The following is an 8,868-nucleotide window of genomic DNA, read 5'->3' as shown; positions in this document are numbered from 1 at the left end:
TATTTGAAAAAGGTGGTGCCATCATAATTTTTTCTTAGAGCTAAACCATATTTTTATTGATTATCTAAATTACATTTAGATTTGCCAAGTCGATTAGGCTATGACTAACCCCATAACAACAACAAAAAATCTAAGTCAATATGGGTTAAATCGCAAAATTCGCATCATGGGCACATGATTGAAATAACCCAATAGAAAGGAAAGAAAACAAAGTATGAAGATTAATTTTTAATAAATCAAATGTTAAAGGATAAAATTAAAATAAATAAATCTAAAATAATAATAAGAAAATCGCATCATGGGCACATGATTGAAATAACCCAATAGAAAGGAAAGAAAACAAAGTATGAAGATTAATTTTTAATAAATCAAATGTTAAAGGATAAAATTAAAATAAATAAATCTAAAATAATAATAAGAAAATCAATTCATGTTAATATTTGAAATCGATGTCTCTGTTTATGAGCCTATGACTAACCCCGTAACAACAACAAAAAATATAAGTAAATATGGGTTAACTCGCAAACTTCGCATCATGGGCACATGATTGAGATAACCCAATAAAAAAATATAGGAAGTCAATTTCAAATAAATTAAATGTTGAATGACAAAATTAGAATAAATCAATTTAGAAAAAAGATCTAAAAAAATCAACCCTTGTTAACCTTTGAAAATGATGAATTTGATAATAAACTTAAGACTAATCCTATAGAAGACAAACTGTAAAAAAAAGAAGCAAAACTCTATAGAAAGGGTAAGAAATAAAAAAAAAACCAGCTTTAAAAAAGAAAAAAAACCAAGCCCACCCAAGCAAACCTTCTAAACCCAATTTATTTTTAAAATTCACAACCCATGAAATCCTTGACATGTGTTCAATCAAAAAACTTAATTTTCAACCAATTTAATTTGAAGGAGGAAATCATGAAAAAATAAAAGTTTAAAAAACATTCCAAGAAAAAAAAGATAGCAATAAAAAGAATAGAGATCAAATTTGATAGAAAACAAACCAATGAAGGATGAGATTATATAAAAAATAACCCCAAACAAAATAAATAACAATAAAAAAATAAGAACTAAATTTGAAAGATTAAAAACTAGAATGGGGTTGAAATTGAAAAATATATAGCTTATTAAAAATAAAAATAAAAATAAAAATAATAAAGATTAAATTTGAAATATTAAAAAATAAAAGGGGGGAGAAATTGAAAAATAGTTGTAATTTTATTGCTTATTCAAAAAAAAAAAAATAGTAATAAAAAGGGACCAAATATGAAGGGGAAAAAAACAATGAAAGGGTTGGTCTAAAATTTTAAAGGGGCTATCACTAAATACGAGGAGGAGAAGAATAAGAAAAAAAAAATGGTGGTTGGTGCCAAACTAAAGGCGTATATGGTCTACTCGCCACGCCATTGTGCAAGGGCATCGACACCTTTTATATGCCACCCTAGAAAGCAGTATTTGAAAGCTTGATGACTTTGCATGCACCGATCTAATGACATTGGGTCATCCACACTTGTCAATATTTCTTTAATAATATTTAATATATATGAATTATAAAAATTCTCATGAGTAACCTCTGAATATATAATAAATTCAATGTAAAATAAAAAACAAATCTATTGTGAAAGAGTTATCTTAATTCTATATATAGAGAGAATATGAGAGAATCGAACCAAGCTATCAAAACTCACAATACCATCACACCTAATCCTCATTTTCTTAATGGCAATTACACTTTGTTGAAACCAAATGGGTGATAATTTTAAATAATGAGATTTGAATTATAATGGCGTTTTTGGTTGTTAGGTGATTAAGTTTTAATTAAAATAAATAGATTAAATATCGAAGATGATGTTTTTATTTTATTGAGATTTTGTGTTCTTGGAGAAGAGAGAAGAAATCCATTAGATTTTGAAATTAATTTGGGTGTTTTTTTAAGAGAAAATTTGATTCTTATGTCATATTATATATGAGGATTGATTTTTTTTTAATCTAAATATAAAAATTATTTTAACCCAAGATGTAAATTGTATTTTTTAACGAATGGAGCTAGAGTGTAAAAACATCAAAAGATACAATGGAATATGGATAATTGTTCCTTAAAAACAAATTTCTCTTTCTAAAGTTTTTATAGACATAATTTTGAGCACTTGAAATTAAACAAGCATACATGTATAAATATATGATTTTATTAATATATGATTGGGTACAATCTCTATCTAAAATATTCTTTCAAAGGAATAAGACAATCATCTGATTCTTCCATTGGATTTAATATATTGTGACTTGATTTATTTGTGAAATGAAGTCAAGATTTGTGCTTTGCAAGAACTTGAATTTTGTTGTGTATTGCGAAGCGAGATTTGATGATTTAATGCTTTGCAGAGTACATTTGATTTGTCTTCAAAATATTATTGAAGAATTCTTATGAAGCGTTTAGGCTTGAACCAATAGAGTTTCATTTTTTGTAGTCTTCAAGCGTAGATAAAGGAGGCTTGAGAACTTTTGAGAGAACTTTCTTGCTTCAAGAGAGTTTTTTTTTTAAAGAGCTTGTCTTGAAGAAAATTTGTATCTCCAAGAATTCCTTTTTGTTTTCCCTTTATTAGGTTGAGACTTTCTATTTATATAGGTTTGTAAGGGCTCTCAGGTTCTTTTTCAATGCCGAATGACATGATTTTATTAGTTGATATTTATTGATGGGATCTTACATTTATAACAAGATATTTTGAATTTCTCATTCCATGTGTCAATCTCTCATTGACCAAGAGATATACGAAGGCTCATTTATTTTTAAAGTTATTTATTTCAATTTTATTTTATCATTTCATATAAAAATAAAATAAAAATAGCACATGGTGAAATTTGATTGGTAGAAAATTTTGGTTTCTACAAATGCCCACTCGAGACAAGTTTATTTACTTTGAAAAATAAGTGGACATGTCTTGAAAATATAGTTGAGAGGGTTTTATACTTTAAATATATTTTTGATTGATTAATTTTTCACAATAAATGGATATATCTTGTTGTGAAAAAAAATATAATAGTCAAAATTGAAAATTTATGGACCAATTTTGATTGACATTTATCAAATCAAATAATAAAATCAAAGTTCAGTACCTCATTTAAAACAATTGCATATTTAGAGACTAAATAAAATTTATCTTTATACATGAATAATAACCAATAACTTTGACCGGCCAGTAAGACTAATTTCTTTCACTATTGATTAACGTCCTATGCGCCAGGAGCTATTCTTCTGTAAGAGCTTATTTATGCCAACAACTTATTCTAATTCTATAGTAGTCTACCTCACACCAACGACTCAAGCAGTGGTCAGTGACTTAATTTCTAGTCCGATAACCGCGTGATACTAGACCAAGAGCTCCTATTGTAAAACCGGTAATTCCATCGAAGCATCATCTCGAGACACTATCTTGCCTTCTCGTTTTCGATGCCATCTCTTGTTTCCCCTTAGATTTCTTCCTCTATCAAAGAAGAGTTATCAAAGAAGAGCTATTCATAGGTGATTTATAAAATCAAATATTACAATATCTGATGTAACAACGCAAAGTGTAAAGTGCTAATAAAGTTTGTTTTCTCTTCGGGTGAGAAATGTACCACAAGTTGAATGCAAATACTTGAATTCCTTAACGAAAGCATTGGCTACTTAAATAAGCAAGCCCTGTACAACAAACAAATAAACTGAATTACAAAGAAAACTAACAGTAATCAAAATGGACTCAACCCATGTAAAACAAAGAATTAACAAAGTGTAAAATAGAACAATCACAACGAAAATAAAATGTTGTAAAACTCGCAACTTCGGATGCGTTAAACTTGCAACAATGGAAGACCATTTCCTGCTGCACCTCTGCACGTTAACCAACACAACCCAATCAATCCCTTTTCCATGTTGCATGCATGTATGCTCATGCAATGGCCCTGCACATCCCTTGCTCATCCCAAATATTTAGGATTTGGCTTAAGGCCCTTCTCATATCGACATGGCCTAACAATACCCTTTCCATTAAGTGGACGTTCGTCCTTAAGGTCCAGAGAAGGAAATCGTTCAAGTAAAGATTGATAAGTCTCCTATGTGACATCCTCGACTGGTAGATGCTTCCACTAGACCAAAGTTTCTTCTTCAAATTTGTTTCCTCGTTTGACTCAACAAGTGTCCTGGATATATTGAGGTTCGAGTATAATTGCCCTGTTATAAGTAACGGGCGGCAGCTCCTTTGAAGCCGTTGCAAACTCACTGACACACTTTTTTAAGAGTAATACATGGAAGACAAAATGAATGCGGGCACCTTTCGGCAGTTGAAGTTTGTACACGACAACCCCAATTGCCTGTAGGGATGCAGCTGAAGAAACATTAGATCCCTAATTTCAAAGGAAAATCTCAATGTTTTTTATCCGTAATTTGCTTCACGCAATTAATGGAAGTTTCCATATTGCATTTGAGTTGTCACAATAGCTCGTCTCAAGCCTCTAAACTTTGATCTACTTCCTGCACGGAAGAACACTCGTTATGGTAAATGGGAATTGCAGGAGGTAAACGTCCATATAGTGCTTGAAAAGGGGTCATTCTCGTAGACCCAAAGGTATTTGCTCCACTTGCACAGCCACTAATGAACCATACTCCAGAGGTATTGCTCAACTCAACGATTAACAACTTCTATTTGTCCGTTCGTTTGCAGATGATAGGCGAAACTAAGTTGTAGTTTGGTTCTTAACATGTGAAAGAACTCCTGCCAGAATTTGCTGATAAAAATAGGGTCCCGATCGCTGATGATGGACTTGGGTAAGCCATGCAATTTAATGACTCCTTTTACAAACCGTTCAGCCACGACTTTAACAGTAAAAGGAGGAGTTAAGGATAGAAAATGAGAAGACTTACTCAAACGGTCAACAACCATATTTTTTGTTATACTTTTGCACCGCCTAGTACATTTTAGGCCAGTAGAATTGTTGGGCTAGTTTCTTGAACGTTTGGAAGACCCTAGAGTGTCCTTAAATTATTGTATCATACATTTCATGGAGTAATTGCGCCTATAATGTTGCCTGATGACCACTCTTCCTTTAAAGAACAGCAACCCATTATGCCATGCATACGGTCCAGCTTGTTGATCCTTGGCCATGCGAATTAGAGATTGGACATAAGAGTTTCTCACATAAGCCTTTTGAATTTCATCCCATACGGTCACTGTCAGCATATGCAGATTGTGAAGAACTAGACTACCAGACCTGCGTGAAAGGGCGTCTGCTACTGAATTCTCATAACCTAAGTGATAAAGAATCTCGTAATCGTACCCCAAAAGCTTGACCACCAATTTTTGCTGTTCAAGCGTACCCATACATTGCTCTAAGAAATATTTCAAGCTACACTGATCGGTGAAAGAATGAAGAATGTTTTTCCCAAAAGATAAGGACGCTATAAGCGTAAGTCCTCTACAATGGCCAGTATCTCCTTGGCGTAAGTAGACTAGGATTTTTTTTGTAACCCCCAATGCTTGACTCACGAACACTATCAGTTTACCTTGCCGTGATTGACAAAACTGTGCCAATTCTGTCCCCAGATGCATAAGTTTTAATGGTGAAAGAGTCATTGAAATAGGCATAGCTAACGTAGACGTAGTTGTCACTGCTTATTTGAGAACTAGAAAGGTTGTGTCAGCTTCTTCATTCCATCCAAATTTTCCCTTCCTGAGCAGATTGTTCAGGGGTTGTGCTATGATGTCGTAGTTTTAAATGAATTTCCTGTAATACCCTGTTAAGCCTAAAAAACCACAAAACTTAGAAATAATAGTGGGGGGTGGCCATGCGACCATGGTTGCAATTTTACTATTATAAACCTTCACTCCTTAATGTATGACAATGTGCCCCAAGTACTCCAGTTCCTCTTGGCCAAACACGCACTTGCTTATCTTGGCAAAGAATTGGTGTTGTCGTAAAGTTTCCAACATTTGTCTAACATGCAACAAATGCTCATTCTAAGTAGGACTATAGACCAAAATATCATTAAAAAAAACAAAACGAACTTTCAAAGGTAAGGCTGAAATATTGAGTTCATAATGGCCTGAAATGTCGAAGGTGCGTTACAAAGGCCAAAAGGCATTACGAGATATTTGTAATTGTTGTTTTGAGTACAGAAAGTAGTTTTAATAACATCGAAAGGATTTACTCTTGCTTGATGATAGCTGACTCTAATATCTAACTTGGTAAAGTAAGTGACACTATATAATTCTTCCAATATATCGTCAACTGTTGGAATGGAAAAACGATCTTTGACAGTGGCGATGTTAAGTGAACGGTAGTCTGTACAAAATCATCAACTACCATCTGTCTTCTTTACCAATAGCACTGGCTATATATATATATATGTATGTATATATATGTATATATATATATACATCTATATATATATATATATATATATATATATGTATTTGGACTTATAAACATCATTGGACTTGTAATCTTGTTCCTTATCCCTTCTTTTAAATATACACCTCATACACAATTTTTTTAGATGGTGACTTTCAGGAATTCTTCTTCTTCCTCTAAAACGTTCTTAGTAATTGAGGAGAAGTATCATTAGACAAGCCTTCACGTATACAAACCGACTATTAATCCATTCGTTAAGAAGTGGTCTTCCAAAAGAATCAAGTATTTAACTTTATGGTCATTGGAGACTTCTTATGAACTTTATAGTCCTCTTTTCCTCAAGAAGTTTTACAACTTCAGTCCTCTTTTCCATATTCGACAACTTTTCCAGTTGATTTGCCGCACTAGACTACCACAAACATGCTAGAGACGCTACTTACAAGGATTACTTCCCAATTTTTGATGCACTTAAGTATACTCTCAAGCATTAGGAATGAACAAAACATATTTTGAAACACTACGAGCCAATCCTTAAGAGGGCACATATTCAAGAAACCATTTTTGCATCTTTTTTTTACATATAACTAGTAGATGAATGTTATCCATTCTTTCTACAACCATTGAAATCCTTTTATTTTTGCTCGTATTTGCTCTAGCAATTTTATACATCTTCTCAAAAGCTTAAAGTCCCTTCTCATATTCAGGATGAAGTTTCTTCAGTGGCTTTCCTTTCATGTTGGCTATGTAAATTTATATTTCTTAGCAAAGATGTTGGTTTCATTCATCCTAGTACTTTCAAAGTAGCATCTAAGATGACTACTGAAAGGCAATCTCTCGCGATACCAGTTCTAACGAGTATTTCCAAAGGTTTAAAGAAGATCCAATATGTATTAGGTGTGATTACACGAGACATCCCTTTTCCTATTTATTTTCTCAGCAGTTGGCTTACAGAAAAATTTGGCACTCATCAAACAACCACTAGCCCTGTTAAGTCAGTTGGGATGACAAAATACTGGCGAGGGGTTAGCAAAACATTTTAATGAATCTCAAGTTAATGCTCTTTACAGAAATCCTAAGAGAATCATATATCGTGCATTACTTCCCCTGGTTAAAATGGTTGTCTTGCATGATGATGACAACTTATTGGTCCTCAAGAGTGACTACTTTATATGTATTTGATTCGGTTATTTGACTCTCTGTTATGATGATACTTCTATTATTAAGCCCTATTGTCCTAATAGATTTAGTAGACAGTTTGGATTTTGCCAACATATTCCCTATAACTTTGGAAGGAGAACTGGGATTCCAACCTTAAAAGATGTGTTTCAACTTTGGCATAACTTTACTAAACTGAACACTCATTCTCCATGCAAGCTTTTGTTGCCTCCAAGTACTAGACTTCCTTTAATGACTAAACTCTACATGGACTGATGGATTTTAGAGTGGCCCAAAGTTTGTCCTCCTGAGATGAAAGTCATTTTCAAAAGTCCTACTGATGTTGCTACAGTATTCCCAGGGGCAAAAGAAAAAAAGAATGACCTTAGCTTAATAAAAAAGAAAAGAATTTCTCCTAACCATAAAAGAGACAATAAGGCAGTTGATGTTGATTTAGGCAAGGAAAAAGATACCCAAACATATGCCCACATATAAAAGACACAAATTATGATTCATAGTACGAAGGGAGTGAATGCTGTAAAAGAACATCTCAAGAAGAAATCCATTAACTCCTCAGAGGTAAAGGAAGGGAGTGCATAATCCTTTTCTCCACAATTGGTAAATGAACACTTGCCTTTTTTATGTGCCTTGTTATTTTTTTATTAAGATGCTCACAATAATATGTCTGTAGGAGAAGAAATAAGAAGATGTTAAAGCAATTTTAAATGTTGAGGATAGTGAACATGAACATAGTAATCATTATTGGAAACATTTAAAACATACCAAAAAGGTGTTCAATCCTTGCGAACTGAGTTTTTTTTATGGAGTCCCTAGTGCATCATAGGTGATTGGACTTATTATTTCCTTTGAGCCTTCGGGAGTTACTAGGTATTATGTTAATGACATAATAGATTATATAAGATCTGAATTTGCTGTTAAGTGTTGGGAGAGCATCAGAAATAAGATTGTTTGCACACCGGTCCATTATATTCCTAACTTAGCTAGTGAAGTTGAGAAGATCCCCCACTCCATATAAGATATAAAGGTTGATTGCTCCTTTATTAGAAGAATAGTGACTAAGGTGATTGGAGATGCTAAAAAACTTATCCATTTAGAGTCTTCACTATCTACTATGATGACATCAGTGCAGCAAGCCTTAAACAGTGAAAAGCTTGAAAGGCTGCTAAAAAATTCTGAAGCTTTTGAGGAGGAGGCATCTAGATCTATTTTCATCACTCATGTTGAGATAACAAAAATATAGGAAATAATGATGGAGCTGCAGAGTAGAAAGATCGAGTTAGAGTCATCCCTCAAAGCATATGATGA

Source organism: Populus nigra, chromosome 17, assembly GCF_951802175.1.
Source record: "Populus nigra chromosome 17, ddPopNigr1.1, whole genome shotgun sequence".
Taxonomy (NCBI): Eukaryota; Viridiplantae; Streptophyta; class Magnoliopsida; order Malpighiales; family Salicaceae; genus Populus; species Populus nigra.
The sequence above is the reverse complement of the archived record's forward strand: the minus strand, read 5'-3'. Positions refer to the sequence as shown.